The sequence below is a fragment of the Rhinopithecus bieti genome, unplaced genomic scaffold (assembly GCF_001698545.2).
Source record: "Rhinopithecus bieti isolate Rb0 unplaced genomic scaffold, ASM169854v2 scaffold_8760, whole genome shotgun sequence".
NCBI lineage: Eukaryota > Metazoa > Chordata > Mammalia > Primates > Cercopithecidae > Rhinopithecus > Rhinopithecus bieti.
This window is the reverse complement of record NW_016806225.1, coordinates 85866-110243: the sequence shown is the minus strand read 5'-3', so window position 1 is coordinate 110243 and position 24378 is coordinate 85866.

Genomic DNA, 24378 nt, shown 5'->3' with positions numbered 1-24378 from the left:
GGCTGGAGTGCAGTGGCCGGATCTCAGCTCACTGCAAGCTCCGCCTCCCGGGTTTACGCCATTCTCCTGCCTCAGCCTCCTGAGTAGCTGGGACTACAGGCGCCCGCCACCTCGCCCGGCTAGTTTTTTGTATTTTTAGTAGAGACGGGGTTTCACCGTGTTAGCCAGGATGGTCTCGATCTTCTGACCTCGTGATCCGCCCGTCTCGGCCTCCCAAAGTGCTGGGATTACAGGCTTGAGCCACCGCGCCCGGCCACTAGAAGATACTTTTTAATACATCTGGGTTGGAGCATAGCACTGATTTGAGTTATGTGAAAACTTGCTCCTAAACAGAGCAGTCAAATGGCTGCTGTGGGTTCAGATTTTCATCCCCAAGTTTCTTTCCACCTGTCATTGCTTTATGGATAAATGTCACTGAGGTAGTTCTATAGATACCTCTTTGATTTAAAGTACTGAACTCCTCCTAAAATGCTGCAGCAGGAAGATTATAGGACTGAGAGACTGGGCTATGAGGACAACCTTCCCCTTTGAGGACCAGAAATGGATTGCTATGATGTAAGAAATATGTATGACAGGTAAATTTCTCCTATTCTAGTCCCCAGGGCTGTGTGTGTGCGTGCATGCGTGCATGCATGTGTATGTGTGTTCCAACATAGTTTTCTTGCAAAGTGTAAAGTTGGAAAACATGCATTAAATATTTATTAAGGACCTCCTACATACTATCTTCCTGGTAACACACTCCCCATGCAGAGATAATAGTAGTTACAATAGTAATAATAGGTCACATTTACTATAGAATTACTATGTGTCAGGCTCTGCTCTAAGCACTTTACAGGTGATTCCTCATTTGGTTGTGCAGATAAAGAAACTGAGGCTCAAAGCCATAAACAAACCAAAGATACACAGCTAATAGAAAATAGAGCCAGAATTCAAATCCAGGCCACCCAACTCTGGAATTTACATTCTTAACCATGATATTACACAGCCTTGTTCACGCTTCTCAGGAGCTCAAAGCCTGGTGAGAAGAGAGGTGAAGCCAGAAATTATTTTAGAGATCTGCAGAAAAAAAGTGAATGCACAAATAAAGATGCTCTCTCTCTTCCAAGTACACGGGCCTGGGAGGACTTACAGGATTGAGGTTAAAGCTACGGCATGGAGGGAGAAGCCTTCTCAGGTGGGTGAGTTGAGGAAGGGGCTTTCAGATAAAGGGAAATGGAGAATACAGATGTGAATGTGTAAGATTGAGTAGAGTGCAGAGTCACTACAATGGGTCAGTGTTATTAGAACGTGGGGTATGTACAAATGTGTAGCTGGTCTGAGATGAGCTGAATGGATGGGCAAGAGCCAAAGAGGGAAGGGCCTCACATCCTAAGACACAGAGTGAGGGGTTTTCTAACCTCTAAGAGCCTATGAAGGACTTGAAGCAGGACATTTATATGACCTGATTTTTATTTTAGAAAAGTAACCCTAAGGTCCGTGTGAGCTCAGATTTGAGGGTGCCAAGGCTGGAGGCAGGAGAACAGTTAGGACGTCACAGAACTATTCAGGTACGGGATGCAGGGTTCTAAACTCAGCAGTGGTAACAGGAATGAAAACATATTTTTTAGAAATGCTTTGTGCTAGGATCCATAGAAATGAGAGGCTGCTGGGTTTAGATGTGAGGGTACAGGAGCGAGTGAGATCATGGTAGGCTCTCAGACTACCAGCTTGAGTAAATGAGTGGATGGCGAGATTGTTCCTTTCTATACAGTATACAGAATGGAGAGCAGGTTTGGGGGTGAGAAGACCCTTGAGTTCTGCTTTTGAACTCACCTCTTCACTTCCTTCTCTTCACCCATCTCACTCTATTCTGAGCTCCAACATCACCTCGTGATGTAATTATGTGAATCTTTGCCTTCTTATATAATCGTTTAGACCTGTCTTCCATATGTGACTATGACCTAGTTGGCAGCAGAGATTATAATGTATTCATCATGCAGTAAATTTCTGTTCAATTAGTGAATGAGTAACATAACCTTTTTTTATAAATGATAATTGAACATTCAAGGGAAACTACCATGTAATAGCCAACCATTTATCCCTATTCTGACATCAAAATACTTAGAATAAAATGGATTATTCTTTTACAAAATACGTTATGGGTTTGAAAGCATTGATTGTACTACCCCTCTGAATCTAATCTGTTATGTTTCAGTTGGAAAATCCCCATTAGCTAAAAATGTTTCACATGCAACATAATTCCCATATACTTTTATCTTGCTATTTGCCCTCCTCTGGGCATGTTCCAATTTCTCTGTGTTCTTCTTAAATTGTGATATTCTGCTAATCTGACCCACACATAATACAATATGGCCATTACTTCTAAAGAGGGGTGAAAATAAATAATTTTAACCACTACTCTGGAATTATTTTTTAAAAAGAAACTGCACTTAGGAAATGAAATCAGTAAGTGTCTTGTGGTATAAGGTAAGATTTTGAAGGTGTGGGTTAGTGGGAGTCAAGTAGCCAAAAGATGTAACTAAACTGTTTTATCTTGGAAACTCATAGAAATTATGACTAGACGAAAAGTAAGGATGGGTAGTCTAAATAATTATTTTAGGAGAAAATTTAATTGAAATATAACATACCCTAAAGTGCACAAATCCAAATTGTACAGTCAATGAATTTTTACACAACGAACACACCCAGACTATGAAATAGAAACATTATCACATATAACCCCCTGTTTTGTCCCCTTCTAGTCATTTACCCCCACCAAGGGAGGTACTAACTGTTGGAGGACTTTTTTCTCTGTCCTCTAACAATAAGCCTTCACTAAGGTCCTAGCACGGATTCTCCATTCATGATGTCTCTTATAAGCAAGTTGTCTTAGGGTAAAAGTTGTGACTCACCAATGCTAACTGATTATTAATCTAGGGCTTCAGATTCTCACCAGATGTTAGCAGGTTTCCTCCCTCTATGGGGCTTTGTCTCCCATGCAATGGGAAGCTTTGCTTTGCAAGGCTTTAGCTTAGTCTTTAGCCTTATGCTGCACCCACCTTTGGAATCCAGGGGAAAATGCTCCTCAGCTTGCCAATACTTGTCGCTTCTATCCCATGTGACCACCAAAATCTCTGCTGATTTATTTGTCCTCCATCCAGGACTCTCTACCCAAGCCAAACCTAGATCCCCACACTCTAGCCTTCACCAAGAATCCACAAATGCCCCCAGGGCCAGCTGCATTTCCTCAACTTTTCTCTGAATATTTCTTCTCTAAAATTATACCCCTTTTAGTCTTCAATACTTCTGATCTTCTCTGGTGCCTTTAAATATCTGGAATCAGCAAACTTTCCTGTCAAGGCCAGATAGTAAATTTTTTTTTGGCTTTGAAGGCCATAACAGCCTCCGTCACAATGGCTCAACTGTGCACAAAACACAAAACAGCCATCAGACACACAAAAAATAGGCATGGCTGGAATGGGCCTGTGGGCCATAGTGTGCTAACCCTTCACATATAAAATTATTTTACTTACTAGTTCTAGTTCTTCTCAATGAGATTACTGTCACCCATGATCTATTCTACCCTAGCTGGAAGCAGAATACTGCCAAAGGACATTTAAGAAGGAACATGTCTAATATGCAATTTGAAGTTCACATCAGCTATAATGTAAAACCTTCTCTTTATTTCCCTAAACTTTCAGCAGACTTTTCTGAACATGAAAATACTTCTGTGAGTAGGATTTGTGTGTGTGCTTGTGTGTGTGTTTGGGGGAGGGTGGGTATATGAAAGTAAAGGGGCTGAATTCAATTTGAGATTCATACATTTTGGTGCTTTAGGAAGCCAATAAATAATACTTCATTTTTCTCCACCTTACGTCCAAAATAATTGAAAGGTGGACACAGGAAACATGAAAATGGAGCTCAAAATATCACTGTCATTAGTGATAAGCTAGGTGTACTAGGTGTTTTGGTTTTTTGTTGTTGTTTGGTCACGTGTTTTCTTCTTTTTTGTGTGTGCCTTCTTTTGGACGAATTGAGTATTCTTTGGGATTCCTACGACTTTATGATCTCTGTTATTGGCTTATAAACTGCGTGCATGTGTTGTGTATGTGTGTGCTGTTTTTATAAGTAAACTTTTATTGGAATACCACTACACCCATTTATTTATTGTCAATAGATGCTTTTGTACCACAACAGTAGACCTGAGTGGTGTGACAGTGACCATATTGCCTGCAAATATATATATATATATTTGCTATCTGGCTCTTGATAGAAAAAAATTGCTAATCCCTAATATAAGGTTTACAATATATGCCTTAATTCATCACAGTCTCCCTGTGACTATGGATTTTTCCATGGATCCTTTCATTTCTGTCATTTTTTTTTTGTTTTATGTGTGTTGAAATTATGCAATGGGGTACACACATTTAAAAGTGTGATTACTTCATTTTATAATGATTTCCTTATCATTATGAAATGTCCCTGATTATCCCCAATGAAGTTTGTCCCTTTAAAGTCCAAATACTCTGATGTAAGTATAGCTACCCAAAATTTTATTCAGTTAGTTCTTACATGATATATTTTTATCCTTTTACTCTTAAATTTTCTGATCTTTGTATTTAAAGTACATCTCTTATTAACAGCATATTGTGAAGTTTTACTTTTTATCCAGTCTGACAATCTTATTGTTTTGCTTAGATTATTTAGTCCACTTATATTTAATGTAATTACAAATATTGTAGGACTTGTATCTACCATTTTACTAGCTTTTTCCCCCCTTTTTTGGTCATCTGTTTTATATTACTTTATTTTTTGTTTTTTTGTCTCCTTATAGGTTAAATATTATTCTTTATTCTATTTCTTCTTCTCTGATTTGTTAGTTATACACACTCTTTTGTTTTCTTTTAATAGTTACCCTAGAATTGATGATGTGGCTTATTAGGATCTAATACAGATTTCTAACTTTCCCACTTCCCAAATACTTGTAGACTTTTTAAACTCAGTTTATGCCTTTCTCTTTTATTCATTATTTTTCATATATATCTTAGTTGTACACATATTTGAAACTTCAAAAGGCATCATTACAACTGTTTTCTACAGCCAATATATATTTACATATAATATTTGCTTATTTACCCACATATATATCTTTTCTGGTATTCTTTTTTTTTTCATTCTTGCCTTTTGAGTTATCCTTCTGGGGTCATTTTCTTTTGCCTGAAGAAGTCCCTTGAATATTTCCTATAGTAAAGGCTATTCATATTTTGGATTGCTGCTTTTCTGGAAATATTTTTATTTTGCCTTCATCTTTGAAGAATATTTTCACTTCCTCCTCCCTCTCCACAATTTGGGCCTTCAGAGACATTACTACATTTTATTCTGGCTTCTATAATTTCCTTTGACAAATCAGACGTAAGTCATGTAAGTCATTTCTGTTTCTTTGAATTTGTTTTGCTTTTCTTTTTTCCCAATGCTTCTAAAATCTTGATTATACATTTAATTTAAAAGTTTGATAACTATGTGCCTACATGTGGTTATCTATGTGTTTATACTGCTTGGGGCATGCTAAGCTTCTTGAATCTGTGGATTAATGTCTTTCTTCAATTTTGGAAAATGCTTAGTTATTATCTCTGACATTCTCTCTCCCCTTATTCTAGAAACCATTTATACATATGTTCAAGTAGTTCTCACTTGTCTCTTACGCAATTTTTTAATTGTTTTTTCTCACTGTGCTTAGGTTTGAATGTATTTTTATTGACATAACTTCTAAGCCACTAATTCCTTTCACCTGCTATGACCAATCTGTTGCTAAATATCCAACAAGTTTTAAAATAATAAAATGGCTTGTGATGGTCATCTCAACCCTGAGTAGTCCTCCACTCTCTAGAATTTTAGTTCATCTATTCTTCACAGTTTTCACAGCTCTGCGATGTCTTTAAAACATAATTCTTGTAAGTTATCTTTTTTCCATTGTTACAATAGAAAAATTGACCTGCCACAACCTATTTTATTATACTTGAGGTTGGAAATTTCTTGAAAGCTATTCTTTATTAGTGAGCAAACTGTTGCAATATGTTTAATCCAGTGCTCAATAAATACTTACTAAGTATCTTTGTATCTGTAAGGAATCCATTTGGCTGTGGGTAATAGAAAACTTGACTATAGAGGCTTAAAGAAATAAGGGTTTCTCTTGCTCACCTAATAAGAACTCTGGAATCAGGTAGTTACTGATATTGTCTCAGCAGCTCAGTGATGTCAGTGTTGATGTCTTTGAAATTATCCTGGCCTTTTCTTAGTACATTTCATCTCAAGGTCAGCAGATGGCTGCAGCTCTAAATAATATTTCCACATTCTAGTCAATAAATAGGTAGAATGAAGGAACATGACAGTCAGTTGTTCTGGGGTTTTTTGTTTTTCAGAAACACAACAGCTATCCAAAACCTCTGAGCTAAATTTGGATTTTATTTGACTGATCAGGCTGTATCATATAACAACCACCAGTAGTAAGCGAGGGTGAAAAATTTGATACCCACCTAGGTAGAAGTTGACTGGGTAAAGTGGGTAGGCAGAGAAAAAATAAGTGCAAAGGACAATAGGTGAGGAAACATACCAGGCTTTCAGAAGCAAGAAACAGAAAACCAAGTTAGTATGCTTCAAACAATAAGGTCACTATCTCACATTACAACAAGCCTGGAGGAATGGTAGAGTAATTTAATAGTTCCACAAAAATATAAAGGATCCATATTATTTTATCTTCCCATTCTGCCATTCTCAACAGTGATCAGTTCCACTCATGATCATAAGTTGGCCCTAGCAGCTCTAGACATCATATCTTTACTCATCAAATTCCAGGCGTAATGATAGGAATCATTCCTGTCTTGAATCCCAAAAACCTTCAACAAACTTCCTCTTAGTCAGTGGTGACACTAATTGTCAGAGTAAAAATTTGTCAAATTAGTGTCACATAATATCACTGATGTGCTTAAATAAGCTATTTTGAAAAGGTAATGAGTTGACTATAATTAAGGTTTATCCCCAATAACTAGGAAGAGGCCCAGCCTTCTCTAAAGATAGATCTACTGCAGAACCAGTAAATACATTTAGTATTCTTTAGCAAGGAAGAATGGAAAAATTACTGTTACATTCTGCAGGGTTTGCTACAGACAGCATGAGACACTCAGGAAATTCAAATCATTCAGTATGTTTGAAATATAAAGAACAAGATTGGAAATGAAGTGAATGGAAAATCAAGGACAAGCCAGATCATGATGGGCCTTTAAAGTCACCAGGCTGAGTTTAGACTCCCCCCTCAAGGCAATGGGGAGCCATTGTACCATTTTAAGCAGGGAAATGACACAATTAGACTGGAAATGAGTCTGGATTTATTATGAAGAATGAATGGATGAGAAAAGATTAAAGACAAGAGGGCATAAGGAAACATAAGGCATGGCTGTAAAGTAATGAGATGTTTTCCACATGACTTCCAAATAATATCATACTAGCTAACATTTACTAGAATTAGCTCATGCAACCTTCACGATGACCTGGTGAGGAAACTGAGACACAGAGGTTAAGTAACCTGCCCAAAGTTTAAAAGTTATGGCAGAGCTGGGGCTGAAATTCAGGAAGTCTGTCTCCAGAGCCTATAAACTTAACCACCATGCTGTAAGCCTTACCATGTTAGCTTAGAAGTCTCTAAGAACTCTTGCATAGTCCCTGATTTTAGGCCACTGACTAATCCTCCTAAGAAAATAAGATAAACTTAAGGAGGAAGCATGGCTGCATAGGGGTCTGGGTTCAAACCTTGGTTCTGATGCTCACCCGCTGAAGCCTTGAATGAGCTTCCTGAGTCTTCTGAGGCCTCAGCTTCCTTGCCTATATAGCAAAGGAGACCATTTCTACTTTGAATATTTGTGCAGACTGAATTAGATGAGAAAATGTTTGAAAGCTTTCAGCACATGGAAGACTCTCAAAATTGTTCAACCCTTTCTTGTCTTTTGCAAATAGCAATACTATGGTAAAGGAGACATTCCAGATTATTTGATATTCTAGAAGGCAAGAGTGATGTGTGATTGCTAATGAAGAACACAGAAGACCAGCGCTAGAGCAGGAGTTTAAACCTGGGCATCCATGAGCTTGAGGAAAAAAAAAAAAATCACATCTTGTTTTTTATCAACGTCTAACTGAAATTTAGCCTTTCCTTCATTCTTAACTATAGGCAACAAATCTGAGTGGCACTAGGAATATCTGTGCCTCAGGCCAACAGAAATCAAATAAAGTGCCTTCAAATCACATTTCAGTTATTACAGATGTCAAAGTGTTTTTGACACTCATCACTACTTTGAAATTACATCAGTTATTAGCTCTGCCATTAAATCTTGGAATTTAACAAATTGATAAGGCATACACACACGTTTCTATTGCTCATAAATGAAAAAAGTATTTTGATAATTCATTTTCAATGAAATGGGTCTCCATTGTAATCCTGTGTATTTTATTTTATGTATCTTAAAACATTATTTTGAGAAGTCCATGGGCTTCACCAAGGACAAAAGGGAGTCCATGGCACAAAATGAACTTCTGCACTTGAGGACCTCAGCCAGTGGTGCGGACGGACTGCCGAGGGAGGAGGGCAGCATGAATCCTATCAGTCGCGTGCACCAGGAGTTTGGGGGAGGAAAAAATGCCCAACACTATCCCGCCTGTGACCCTCGGTAGAGCTGGGGCAGGATGCAGATGATCCAGCCCTGGCAGCTTCTGAGACTTTCTCCTGAGCATTCTTGTAAAACAGCAACCACATTGCCACATGTGCCTGGAATTTGATTTCCAGGCCAAGTGTCAGCTTTTCCATGCTGAGACTCCCTCAGGTTTTGGCCTAGGTCCTCCCGCTGTCAAAGCCCAGCCCTTTCAATACCTCGACCACCTGCCAGAGAGAACAGATTCATGGAATTTTGGCTGCCACTTCTGAGTCACGTCCTCAGCCACAGGATTCCACCTGCAGCCTCTGAAGGCCTGGACTGCAAGGTGCCTGCGGATACAACTGGCGCTGACCCGGCCCCAGTCAGGGCAGCGTGTCCTTCCCTGATGGGTCAGGAGACTTTACAAAACGGGCCAATTTCCTCCTCTCTGCTCCAAAGAAGCATTTTCTTCTCGGAGAGCGTGTCTAAGTTGTTTTAATCTTATCTAGAAATCTTAGTTTCTCCCAAGCTATTCTTTTTTCTAGAATCCAACAAATTTACCACAGGAAATGGTAGGGAGAAAGTCTTACGCAATGGGAGGATATTGTTATAAATAGGAGTTCTTGCTGTGACTTTCTTAAATAAACAGGTTGCTAATGCTTTCAGGCAGTGGTAGAGCTACTGTTCAGAGACTGGTAAGAATGTTCTCCTTGTAAAACAGAATCCCTCTCCTTCCAAACTACTGCTTCTCCGAAAGTAAAGTGAACCCCATTACAAGCTTGGTTCAGGGAAATGGTTCTGCTTCACCTGACTAGATGAGGGAAGTAGGCCAGCCTTCTAGAGATAATGATGTAAGAGGTTTGTGTTGCACAAGTGAGAAAAAAGCCCCCGCCTTCAATTCCCTTTCCTCAGCCTTGCAACTAGGACCTGAAATTTTATAGCTATATTACCATGACATATATTTACCTATTATTAAAACTTCTAATGTTTCCAAGATAGGAATAGATTAAACTGTTCAATTTGTATTCCCTTTATACTATTTATCTGATTCTTTTCAGTTAAGAATGAACTGACTGATAGCAAGAGAGAAGGACAATTTCATTAGATCCATTAAGAAGTCTTACAGAATCTACCTCCAATGAGAAAAAGAGAGACCAAAGCAGACCCCTGGAAGAAATCAGCCATTTTTAAAGGGGTGGATCAAGGAGGAGTCCATAGAGATGAAAGAGAGCCATCCAGGTTCTGGTATCTAGTAAGCAGTCAATTAATATTTATTAACAGAACCAATAAAAAATGGAAGAACAAAACCATTGCTCCATCTTATCATTCTTATGTCAATAACTCCCTTCAACCTCCATTTGAGGAGGAGCCAGCTCTTGGCTAAAATTTAATAGAATCTCTAGAATTGATTGTTTCAAAGCTTTTCTGATCTTTGGGTGTCTAAGGGAATATCCATTAACAGGTAACTGACTCAGCAAGGGGTCAACTTTAATAACTTCCAGGCCCAAAGGAGTACACTTTAAAAGTAAAAGGGGGTAAAAATTAAATTTAAAACTAGGAAAAGGAGAGAATGAAGAAAATGAAATCACACTGCTTTTCATAACATGAACTATTATTAGGTTGGTGCAAAAGTAATTGCAGGTTTTGCCATTGAAAGTTATATTTCCAATGGAGATAGACAGACTTGTAAATTATAAGGCAGTTAGAAAACTATTTGTTTATAGTCTATCACTGCCTCTAAGAATTAAAATCTGTCCATCAGAGTTGTACTTGTACAAGGGTTTCAACATGGCAAGTGAAGATCTTTCCAATTATGTTGGATAGCTAGATGAATGGAGAGGGCTAGATGGATGAATGGAGGAAAATATGAAGTAGAGCCTAAGTTAATTGAATGTCTACCAGGAACACTATATAATGTTTGTATTGACGAGTTTTTATTCATCACAGATTAAATGCAGTATATAATTATGGGGAATTACATCTGTATTTTAGTTATTAGCAGACAAAAATAAAGTTTTAGCTCTTCCTTTCTAGACTAATCTTATCTTTGACTTCTACTATACCAATGTGTTATGGTGGAAGATACGACTTAATACAATATCAAGTGGATTCAAACAAACATGACTTTATATTTTAGATATGTGTACCAAATCTTTAAATCCTCATAATGTAAACATATAAAAACAATTTTTTCACAGTGTCTGTGTTTAATCCCATAAAGAATGCCAAAAGTATTTTGACCTAACTTACCACATTTTAATGAGTCCCACATTCTCACCTAAATGGGTTTATCAGCATGATGTCCTCAAATTTTAAAAAAGACGTATAGTTTTAGCTAATATGTATTAATAAATCTAGATACTCAAACCATACAGTCACTTGGGAAATGAATGAATTTGGCCTAAATTGATTGAATTAACCTCATCATTGCTAAATCTAAATTTCTTTCTGCCCATTAGAATAATTGCTAATGCAGATTAGAATAAACAATGGAAAAGTCCAAAAGTCTAAAACATGCAGTAGAAATATCACTTCATTAGCAACTCTTGGATACTTTTAGTTGAGAGCTAGGCAGAAATAGTCCCTGTCAAATTTTTGGGTTGCTAACAATTAAGAATTAGAGTTTTCATTTTCCATGCCCTGATAGTTCTACAAATTGAAAATATAATTTCTCTTTCCATGGGTAAATTCTAACTGCTGTTTTTGAAAAGAAAAAAAAGCAATAAAAGTGGAGAACAAGGGCTTTCTGACTGTGGTGCTCAATGTCCTGCCAATTGTATTGCACATCATTCTTCAAAATGCAGTTCCCAGTGTTTAATGCTAACTTAAAGTGATTTCATATGGTGTTACTTGCTCCTATGATTTTCAAAGATTTATAGATGATCTAATGTATTGTTATTAGACAATTTAACTTAACCGATTTAAAGGGGAACTGCTTTTGTAAATTCTTGTAGACCATTAATACCATTCACAACATTTCATCCCCAAACTATTTGAGATTTTGGGAACATGAGATTCTATGTGGGGAAATTTTCTGATTTAGCTTCTAATATTTTATCTATTGTACAAAAGTGAAAATAGGTGATTCAATTGAGGGGTAGCTTCAATTTATATAGCCTTAATAAAATTAGATTTAATGAATTAAAAAGTGGCTTACATCTCAATTTGTTACAATATTTAGCTTGTTACTTTAATATGGACTAAGATGTTCAGAGCCGTGAATTTGTCAGTAATTGCCCCAACATCCAAGTGAGGAAAAGTCAGATCATATCCATCTTACTGATGGGGAAATTGAGTCATATAATGCTAAAGTGTTTTGTTACGTGTCCTACAACTGTTTAGTATCAAATTTAGGAATAGATTTCTCCACTAAGTGGAAGTGAACTCATTGAAAAATGACATTTTTGATTATGTGTTCTGCGTGTTCCAATGAGAAAATGCTTGCAATTTAATCTAAAAGTATTTGGCTACAGTATGTGCATGAGGTCAGGGTTGCCCCTTGAATCTCAGATATTTGATGGTTGCTCCTCATCTGTTCTGGGGATGGCTCAGATGCAAGTTGTTGTTACAAGTTCCAGAAAAGAGCAAAAGAATAAATTAGTAGTTTCATTCCAGGGATATATCTATTTTCCTCGTTCAATTCTTTAGAATTTGTATGGTCCTAGCAAAAATAAAAATTCTACTCTTTCATTTAGGCATGGGAAGAATCAAGAGAAATTCCAATTATTACTAGCAACTTAAAGAAAATCTGCTTGCAAATATCATTGGTATCTTTAATCTAGAGATTTTAGGAAAAACAAGTGTAATTTTTTTATCGACTACCCATCTGGCTCAGTTATTCAAGGTGGCTTTTTGAGTATATGTGGAATGTTGTGGAAAATTCTACAGGGTTACATGCATGTCATAGCTTTACTATATGCAGAGGCAGGAGAACAGAAATAGAAGCCACAACTTGGATTCCATACCACCCTTACCTTTATGATCCTTGAATAAGTTATTTCAGTTTTGAGGGAGTTGATATTTTCATTTGTAAAATGAAGGCATTATGCTAAAATAACTTTAGGTATCACCATCTCTAAAACACTATTATTGTTAATCTAGTTCTGTTTGTTTGTTTGTGTCCTTCATGTATTCGGTAGGCTTTAATGACAAAAAGACATTTCTGTAACAGTGTGAACATCTTTACAGTAACTCTTACATATTATTTCCACAGTTTGAAGTACTCTGTAAGATGGGATGAATTACAAACTTCAGGTCAGAATGAGAACTTTCTGAAAGCTCAAATCAGGCCTTCAACATACTTATTTGAGAAGAGGAAAATGTAAAAATATAACAATATTTCTATTATTAGAACCCTAGTAACAAAACCTCCATGGAGTTATAAAAGTCTTTATTAGCAAATATTTTTAAAAGCGACACTTTGGGTAATCACTCCATGAAAAGCCTCTTTGGACCGGCATGAATGGCTCTTTTTGGTGATTTTAAAATTTTTTCATTCTTTCTTGTCTTCTCTTTATCTCTCTTCTCCTGTAACCTTTTTTTCCCCTCAAATGGAAACCAAAAAATTACTATTGTTATTATTAGGTTGGTGCAAAAGTAATTGTGGTTTTTGCCATTACTTTCAACTGCAAAAACCACAATAACTTTTGCACCAACCTAATATTTATAGTACTTTTGATAGGCATATGTTTTATAATCTTACTTTTAAAAGTAGAGTAGCCCCAATTTTCTCTTTAAAAAGTTCCTAAAATCACATCACTCTTTACATGTATGGTCCTTGATTGCCTGTGGGTGGGTTGTTCACCCTGGCATTTGGCTGTTCTGATTGAGCCTCTCTGCGTGGCTACATCTCCTGAAACACATCACAATTCACCATGGAAACAAATGAGTAGGAATGATGGTTATTTTTCAGCTCCAAAATTGCTCCAAACAACCACGCCATGGCATCTTGTTTTCCTCAGAATTTAAGGAAAATGAATAAAACAGCATTAGTGTTACACTAAGCATGCTGCAGCTTTAAGCATGTTGTGATTCTGTAATGCCTGACAAAAGGCTAATACCTGACTCATTTCACTGGAAAATTCAGTATTTTACCAAAACAGATTCATCTAAATGTGGCTTGAAACTACAAAGGAACCGAAAAACCAAGAAACAGCCCCTTTCAGTTGTGAAGTACAGATGCCTTTGCTTTTTCATTGGCAAGGGCAATAGTTTTTGCCGTTAGACATTTTATTTTCAAGAAACAGCTGTCCAGTTTGGACTTGTCAGTTCTGTGACTATGATTAGTTAGAGATGTTAGAAACAGAAAGTGACTTAAAGAAGTCAAGCCTACCAAGGCAGTGAGCCCATACCCAACCGTAAGTATTTGGGGTGGGAAGGGGAAATTACTTAATGGAAACTAAGATAATAATTTTCCTTCTGTGAGGGATTGTCTTGATATTTTCATTTTCAGAATAAAAGCCCGTTATAATTAGTAACTATTTTTAGACATACCATTAATTGCCATATAAGGGGTGGGGGAGCATTTTGTTAACTCCTTGTTGGTTCAGAAATTTAGAACAAATGTGAAACAAGCAATGGCCTTTGTGCCTTATAGACAATAATGATAATTTCTTCATATTTGTTTTACTTTGCATTTTATGAAATCATTCTATGCCTTGTATAATGTTTATTTTATCATACTGGTAGGTAATGAGAGTATCTTTAGTCTAACTTCACAGATTATTGCTAGCCCAGGAGTGGGGAAAGTCCTACATCCTCAACTACCCAAGTATCCTGCCTGCACTAAGGGTCCTGTTTCCACAGCTTCAATGACAGTTAGCATCTGTACATACAAAAACAATACTATTTACTACATCAAATTGTTTCATCTGTTAGCCTTTGTTCTTTGAGGAATGGGAATCAGTCTTTTATTTCTTTGTATCAGCTGTTAACTGAGAACACTGTAAATCCTCGAAAACTTCTCCTTGATCATTTGATTCAATTGAGTCTAAAGTTGATGTAGAAGCAGTCAACAGAGGCTGAGTTTCCCAGGAAGTTATAGCCTAGCCTATAACCGTCATTTCCTTATCTATAAGCCACTTGCTTTGCCCCTGCTATGGTTTGAATGTTTCCCAAAACTCATGTGTTGAAACTCAACTCCATCGTGCTAATATCAAGAGATGGGGCCTTTTGGGAAGTGATTAAGTCCTGTGCGCGGAGCCTCATGGATTAGTGCTTTATGAAAGGGCTACAGGCAACTAGCTTAGATCCTTTTTGCTCTTCCATTCTTCTGCCATGTGAGAACACAGTGTTCATATCCTTTTGCTCTTTTCATCTCTCCCACCATGTGATGATACTCACATGGCACCATCCAGGAGGAACAGGCCTTGAGCAAACATGCAATCTGCTGGAGCCTTGATCTTGGACTTTGCAGCCTCCAGAAATGTAAAAAAAAAAAAAAAAAAATACATTTCATTCTTCATAAATTACTCAGTCTAAGATATTTTGTTAGAGCAGCATAAATGGACCAAGGCAGTTCCATTGTTTACCTGCATTTATTACCAGAGCTCTTTTCTTTTAGGTTTAATTAACTCTTGCACAATATTTATCAGAAACACTATCTCAGATATGATGACACAGCCTCTACATTCCAAAAGAGCAGAAATGCATATGCAGACGTCGTCAAATGGTGAGGGTAACAAAGCATATTTTTAGAGGGCAAAGGGGAAATATGCCCAAGATCAAAGTTTGTTCTGAAGTTAACATATAGTACACAGAGAGAGAGAGAGAGAGGGAGAGAGAGAGAGAAAGAGAGAAAAGAGAGAGAGAGAGAGAGAGAGAGAGAGAAAGAGAGAGAAAGCATTAACTCTGACTGCCAATTGTCTTTTAATATCAATTTTCCCCTTCTCACTCAGAAAACTCTTAGGTTTTCTGGGCATAGAAGCCATGGAGAATAAAGACAACATTTCCAAGGTTTCTTTGTAGCTAGTTATGAGCATGTGATTAAGTTCTAACCCATGGGATGTAAACAGTTATGCCACATGGTTCCAGACAGTGTTCTTAAAAGGAGCACCTTCTCGAACCTCTTCTTGCTTTCTGCTGATTTGAATGCAGGTGTAATGATTGAACGTTAGCACTGTTTGGAACCATTATGTTGGATCTTCTTGCTAAGGTTGGAAAAAGGACAAGGATTCTAAGTCCCTCATACCACAAACACCAGACCTTCCATGGACAATGTTTTACTGAGACAAAAATAAACATATCTTGTCCAAGCCACTATTATTTTGGGTTTTGTGTCACCTGCAGCTATACCTAAACCTAATGGAATCACTAAAATTAGATTAGAAAGAACATTACAAATAAAAGTCTGTGTGAACTTTCAGTTTCAGTTTAGACATAAAAAGACCATGGACATAGTCACTCCCATTCTTACAATAACAAAATGTTGGGGGATAAAAATACTTGTCTTAGACCCATCAGAGAGCTAAGGTCACAGAGAAAATTACCTCCCAATATCTAGACAGAGAAGTACCTCTAGGGAGACAAAGGACCTGAGTATGTGCTTACCTGAAGCAGATGCCTCTGGAATATTAAACTAGAATTTTTGATGAATTCTGGAAGCCAATTGTGAGACAGCATCAAAGTGAGAAGTTTCTGGGGGGTCTCAATACATAGCTAACCTTTTCTTTCAGAATCTCATCAGGCTTTTAGGGCAGATCAAGGAGACAGTCCAAAAAATTTCCCTTGGGGCTGTGACAGAAGGAGGGGAAGAGTAGCCATGGTGAAATCCACTAAATTGTTTCACTCTCAGGCTTAATCTCCATGGAGGACATGTCAGACAGCAACAGTAAAATTCCATTCCAGCTGGGCTTGGGGAGTTCTGTTCCACTCTATCCTATTTTACCTAAGAAAGCAAAGGAACAATCTACAGGGTAGAAGTTCTCACAAATGAAGACTGGGAAGACTGAAGAACACCTGCTGAAGGCTGGAAAGGGATAAAGAGCAGAAAGAAGAAAGCTCTGTTCCTACAGAAGGGAAAGAAACACCGTAAAGGCCACAACCCTAAAACACAGGCCCAATGTGCATTCCAAAGACTGAGTCTTTTTTTTTTTTGAGACGGAGTCTCACTCTGCCGCCCAGGCTAGAGTGCAGTGGCCGGATCTCGGCTCACTGCAGGCTCTGCCTCCCGGGTTTACGCCATTCTCCTGCCTCAGTCTCCCGAGTAGCTGGGACTACAGGCACCTGCCACCTCGCCCGGCTAGTTTTTTGTATTTTTTTAATAGAGACGGGGTTTCACCTTGTTAGCCAGGATGGTCTCGATCTCCTGACCTCGTGATCCGCCCGTCTCGGCCTCCCAAAGTGCTGGGATTACAGGCTTGAGCCACCGCGCCCGGCCCAAAGACTGAGTCTTAATCAAAAGATTAGAGAGTGTGTGGCCCCTGATACACACATACCCTACCATTACACTAATAATCCTCCAGGGACAATAGCACTAGTTTACAGCTAAAAGAGCTGCGAGAGAAAGATTATCTCCCAGGAACAGCACAAATGGGAAGCCCCAAAGCTAAGAGTCAAGACAAAATAAAGTTACTAGAAGAGTTTGAACCCTCTGGTATCCATCACTAAAACAAACAAACTTAGCCCAAATCCAGGTCAGATTGACATAAATCCTCATATTAAAAATCTCTTTACCTTATTATATCTATTTCCTTATATAATATGTCCAACTGCCACCAAGAATTTAGAAGACATTCCAAAAATATAGCCTGAAGAGACAAAGGAATCATCAAAACCAAACTCAGATATGACACAGATGTTGGAATTATCAGACAATTTAAAAATAACTATGAATTAAGAAGTTAAAAGCTCTAATAGAAAAGGTAGACAACATGTGTAAGGGAAATGGCTGCACCTTAATCAGGAGTAGGCCAAGGCAGCCTTCCAATGCAACATGACTCAGCAGGTTTGGAGTGCAGGCACACAACCCTGCACAGTATGTAACCATGCCATGAGAGGCACATTAGATGACCACTCACATGAGCTCATGCTTGGTTCAGAGCCACTATAGTCTGTAAAAGGTATAACTACCCCGCTGATGCTATACAGGCAATTTGGCTGATGGCCAGAGAGAGAATAAAGCCATGTCAAGACTGCCTATGATTCCACGAGTGTTTTTCCAGCTACCCACCACCTGCCCACCAACACCCCTCAGATCTCACTTTGGGCTAGAACCTGACAACATGCAAGACCACATAGGTAATGTCAGCAGAAGTAGGGAAAATATAAGAATCAAAGGACATGCTAGAAATCTGAAGCTGAGCAACAAATAAAGACTGCTTTTGAAAGGCTCATCAGTACACTCAATACAGATGTTAGAAGAATCAGTGAACCTGAAGATAAATCAATAGAAATCACCCAAACTGAAATATGAAGAGAAAACAAATAAACAAACAAACACAGAATAGAATGTCCAAAGCTGTGGGGCAATATGAAATGGTATAGCATATATATGATTGAGGTACCAGAAGATTAAGGAAGAACAGAAACTAATAACGGCAGAAAATTTTCCAAAATTACTGAGAAATAACCAATAATGGATTAAAAAACTTAGAGAACACCAAGCAGGATAAATAGCAAACACACACACACACACACAGTCATATAATATTCCAACTGCAGAAAATCAAAGACAAAGAGAAAATCTTGAGGGCAACCAGAGGGGCATAGAAAACTTCTTATTTACAGAGGAATGAGGTTAAGAATTATAAAAGTAAAAATGTGATCTAAGGTAAAAGCAGATGGTTGGTTTGTCCCTAAATATTTGAAGTGCCAAATAATAACTTTGCCACTCTTGTAAAGCAAGAGCAGGAAACACCTTATTACATGGTTGATATATTTAATTGGGCAACAGGACTTAGACACTGAACTACAAGGGTAGGGTAAAGATACATCACTCTGCAAGGTCAAAGTGTTCATTTACTTTTTAGTGATTCAGTTGATCCTCATCTGTTATAGAATTATCTATCTACTTTTTTTCTTTTCTTTTCTTTTCTTTTTTTTTTTTTTTTTTTGAGATGGAGCTCACTCTGTTGCCCAGGCTGGAGTGCAGTGGCACAATCTGGCTCAACTGCAACCTCCGCCTGCCACAGGTTCAAGTGATTCTCCTGCCTCAGCCTCCCAAGTAACTGGAATACAGGCCTGCCACCACACCCAGCTAATTTTTTGTATTTGTTAGTAGAGACAGGGGTTTCACCATGTTACCAGGTCTAGACCTTCATAACCTCCTGACCTCAAGGTGATCCCACCCACCTGCCTCAGCCTCCCAAAGTGCTTGGATTAGAGGCGGGTTATTTTCAACTGCAATACTGTTCCTGAATCCTGGAAGTTGTCACATAGTTTCTAAGTAAAGGTCTAAAGGGAACTTACACTGCAGTACAGAGTTTTTGTATGTCTGTTACATTACTTGAGGAGGTCTTCAGAAGTTTACTAATCATAGAATATACCCTGTCCTCTGAAATTAAATAGAATTGTGGTAGAATATGTTTATCAGCAAGCTGGATAGAACTCAGTTTTGATTGCTTATCTATACCACCCCCAGATAAACCAGTTAGCTCAGTGTGGCAGGAGCTTAGGACCAGTTTATAGAAGTATATTTATGGGTTTTCTTGAGTTCAGATCTTCCACACAGCTATTGCATCTCTACTTTGTGACTGTAACATCTTCCCTTTTTGAGAGTTTTGTAAGTTATCTATAGAATAAATGAGAGCAATAAGCTTGTACCTAAGCAATATCTGTCCCATGGAAAAGGCGCCACCCATGAACTCATCATCAGCCATTTTAAGATGGCAATGAGCAAAGTGAAAGTTAAATCTTCAGGTGTTATACTTGAAAAGTCTCTCATTAATTTCAAGAAATTAAAAAAAGTCTTGGGATAATGGAAAAAGCAATTTCTGAACAATTTATGCACTAGTGTTCACATAGTTGGACACATAAGACAAATTAAGCAGTAAAGAATTTCTTCTGACAGATTGATTTTCATCTGAAAAGTAAAAGCTGTGCTTTGTCCCAGATTGAATTTATTCACAGGGAATGTTCTCTGCTCCAGTTTATACAAGTTAGCTCACTTGACAGGCTCCAGAGAGACTTGGGACAAATAGAGAAATCTCAGTGGAACAGCATAGGAAGCAAGAAGTGTTTCAATATATAACACAGAGATTTACCTTTACATAAGTAGGCACCCTTCTTCTCCAAAGAAATCAGAGGATTAAGGAGTTAATAAACTTGATTCCACAAAATTTAGGTTTACGCAACCAAAAGGCCCTAAAGCAAATATTTAATGTGCTTACTATGTTGCAAACATTATGTTTACCTTTGCTCACTCTCCCAACTTTGTCACCAGCTATATGTCATGTAATAGGCATACAAATAACTCTGTACTACAATATGAGTTTTTTTTGTCTGGTGGACAAAGCCTCATCTGAAAGATAATGGGTTTCAACTAGATCTGGGAGGACAAATAGATATTCTCCTGCATTCCAAGGCTGATCAATTCATAGGACCTGCAATGAAAAGGATCATAAAGCCATGTCCAGACCCAGAGAAGACAAATGAGTAGATAAGTAATGTCATTCAAGGACCCAGGAATAACAGCAAACGTAACATGTATTTCTAGACCCCAAATTAGATGATCTCTAAGGCCAGATGTTATTCAAAGTTTGTAACAACTGGTACAACATAGGACTGGCTAATCAGAACAAACAATTGACCAATCAGATGGACACCATTTTAAAAACTGGCATGACTAAAAATAGTGTGGCTGTATTGGTGCATACAAGGTGAGATCAAACCTGACTCTACAATAATATTCAATAGCAACATTCTACAGTTATATTAATCCTCAGTGGCTTATTAAAATGTTTAAGAAGGATAGTTGGGATGGTCAAAATCCATTTGTAAGAGGTTGTGATTCCTAAAATTATGAGTCGTTATTTTCTTTCTAAACAGGAGACTGGAATTTGTCTCTTAGGCCTGGTAGTGTCCCCTTGGTTGAAGTTGTTAACTCTATGCAAAGATAAAGCAATGATTTTATGCTGAGATGGAAAGATTGCAGGGATTATATGGCTATAGTGTCTGTGTTATAAGTTTAAATATTTTCATCATTATGGACAGAATTGCATCTCTGAAGCTTACAGTCTTTTTATAAGAAAATTGGAGTTTCAATTTCTCCAGGAATCTCAGAGCGGTGATCATTTAGCTTCCAAACAGAGGACACATGCTACAGGGCAATTTCAGAGAAAAGGAAGGTAGGATGACCCCTGGCGCATGGCAACTGGCTAAGGCTAATGAACGAAAAGGGAAACTTCTAGGGAAGAACGTGGTCTGTGTGTTAGGGGAGCGTAGTATCTGGTTCTGGTGTCCATGTTATATTACATTGTTGTCATTGTGTTGTTTCCTGCGTTGTAACTCCATTTGTTATCTGCAAGTTTTCAATAACCTCCTAATACAGTTTGCTTATAGCTGTTTTCCTCTGGGAAATTAAGGGTCTGGTTTGCATGCATACTTTGGGCAAAGATAAAGGGAGGGGAACAACAGCAGCATGAGGAAAGCTGGCTTCCGGGTAACAAAGACGACATCCAGAGAAGTGAAGTTGTGGTCAGGAGCCAAGGTTGAGGGGATCAGACAACAAAGATGGACTCTGAACCTTAGGGAACTGGAAAAAACTGGGCTTCCTGTCATAAAATCGATGGGAAATTACACTATTAATTGACTATTCAAGGATAGTGTGCTTCCTTAAGACTAGAAATGCTAAAGAAGGTATTCGTTTAATATCCTCAGAATACTCTGTGCACAAGGACTGGAATATAGTAGACATTGAATGAAAGTATGAGAATGATGGAGTGAACACAGAAATGAATGCTGTTTCCTCCACTCTTGTTTCTCCCTCTAACTCCTGCTCATTCTTCAAAACTTGATTCAAACAACACGTCCTTGATTCCAAGCACTTCCTGACATCACCAGACTGAATGAGTCACATCCTCCCCTGTGGTCCACAACAGGCTGCATATGCCTCCATGTGATTACATGATATTGTGGTCATGTTTACGTGTCTGTTTATTCCCTAGACTGTGAGCCTCCCCAGGTTAGTTTCTGTATACTTTCCATCTGTGCATTTTCAGGGCCTAGTGCAAAGTAGTTGCTCAATAAATTTTAAAGGAAGAAAGAATGGAAGAAAGGAAAGCTATCCTGCTACTGTCTTCTAATAGGATTGTTAATCAATAGCAATATTCCTATCTTCTTCTTACTCACTTTCTGAGAAAATTATGTCTCAAGGAATATAGTCCAGCTCCCAATTCTTATTTCTGCTCACTGATATTTCAAAGGAAGATCAAGCTTGATTCTCAGAGTCCACCTTTTCAAGAGCTGAAAGGTTGTCCCCAGCTTTTGCGAATCTTATAAATGCAAAACCTCCACACTTTTCTTTCCTCGTATTTATACCACTCACTGTTGTCACACAGGCAAGCTGATAACTTGATAAATTGATAAAACTGATAAATACTGATAAACAGGAGGCACAGCATTACCTGGAATGAACCTATCTGGGTTCCAACCCCACCTGTATGATTTCTCACCCTGTGATGTCAGACACAGTTCCCCATCTCTCCATCCCATTTCCTAGACTCTTCAATGAGGACAATCGTAGCATCTACCTTCAAAGTGTTTCATGAGCTTCCAAAACAAGTCCCGATGTATGGTGCATTGCCTAATTTCTGGAAATTAGTAAGTGTTCAATAAATAATAACTATGATCACACATGTATGATTGCAGTAAATATGATATACATACATATGTATATATACGTACTTGTGTGTGTGTAGAGATAAACATACGTGTGTGTGTGTGTGTGTATATAAACTTGAGTTCTCCTAATAAAAAAATTCTCACAAGTTTTTACCATCCGTAATCATAATAACCGTCATCAACATAACCATTCCATTTGCAATTTGTTTTTTTTTAGAATTGCAAAGATAAAAAGCAGAACTTGCTATACTTTTCACTTTAAAATGTATTAACAAGTCTCCTATTGACCGTATACTACACTCAAAGAACTAGGGAGACAACAATGTAGAAGATAGATAAGGTCACTGCCCTCATGGAATTTATAGCGTACACACAGCATTTTCATTCTCCCATTGAACCAGGGGACAAGCCACTGCTAAAAATAGCACAGACTGGTCTTACTTAACATTTCCCTCAAATAAAAATTTAATTAAAAATGACATTTTGAATTAACATTTTAAAACATGGGAAATGAAAGGGCAAAAGGAAAAAGCACATTGTGATCTTTTTTGTTGTTGTTTTGTTTTGGAGGTAGAGAGGTTAGGTCCCTTGTTTGGTGATTCCTTTGCTTTTTATACCACCTATAACTCTGTGCTTAATAAAAGTTATTAACATTAACAACAGTGATAAAAATCAGCAATGGACACAGAGCATTTTGTTCCATGAGAGATGTGGAAAGATTGATGCTGACTTGTAGAGGACACAAATATAAACTACCCACATAGTTCAAGCTCCGAGAACCTGGATGGTCCCACATGCAGCAGCCAGGACAGGTTTAAAGAGGGCTGAGGAGATGTTCCTGGGCACCTTCTTTTATGGCACAGAACTGCTACTGTTAGCTCAAAACAAGTTCAAAGCCAAACTTGGGAGCAATAACAATAACAGCTCTCATTACTGAGCAAATATTATACATATATTAACTCAATTAATTCTTATAACAACCATAGGTGGTAGCTACTCTTATTGTATCCATTTCACAGATAAGAAAACTGAGGCAGAAAAAAAATAACTTACCAAGGTTGCACAGCAAGAAGGGATGGAATAGGGATAAGAAATAGGCTGCTGTGGCCACGCACAGTGGCTCACACCTATAATCTCAGAACTTTGGGAGGCCGAGGTGGGTGGATCACCTGAGGTTGGGTGGCTGGATCCACCGAGGTGGGTGGATCACCTGAGACCAGCCTGGCCAACATGGTGAAACCCCATCTCTACTAAAAATACAAAAATTAGCTGGGCGTGGTGGTGCATGCCTGTAATCCCAGTTACTCAGGAGGCTGAGGCAGGAGAATCGCTTGAACTGGGAGGCAGAGGTCACAGCGAGCCAAGATCATGCCACTGCACTCCAGCCTGAGTGGCAGAGTGAGACTCTACATCAAAGATAAAATAAAAAAGAAATAGGCTGGCACAAGAATGTGTGTGATTAACTACTAGAGCAAGCTTGTCCAACCTGTGGCCCATGGGCCACATGAGATCCAGGACAGCTTTGAATTTTGCCCGACACAAATCCGTAAACTTTCTTACAACAGTATTAGACTTTTTTGCAATTTTTTTTTTAGCTCATCTAGCTATTGTTCGTGTTAGTGTATTTCATGTGTGGCCCAAGGTCAATTCTTCTTCCAATGCAGCCCAGGAAAGCCAAAAGATTGGACACCCCTTCACTATAGGCACTGCCTCTCTTGCCTTACTCCCTCCCTACCAACTGCTACCCTCCCAGTGAAGTAACTTCTCTCGGCACCCTACCAGTGGTATCCTGACCCAGCACAGAAAAGGTCTCCATATTCAAATATCCCTGTCCCCATTCCTAATCCAAATGGTCTGCAGTGGCCATGACCTAGGGACCTACTTTCTGTTTAAGTTGTAACAATTTATTTTAATATATGACTTCTCTAGTTGTTAAATAATA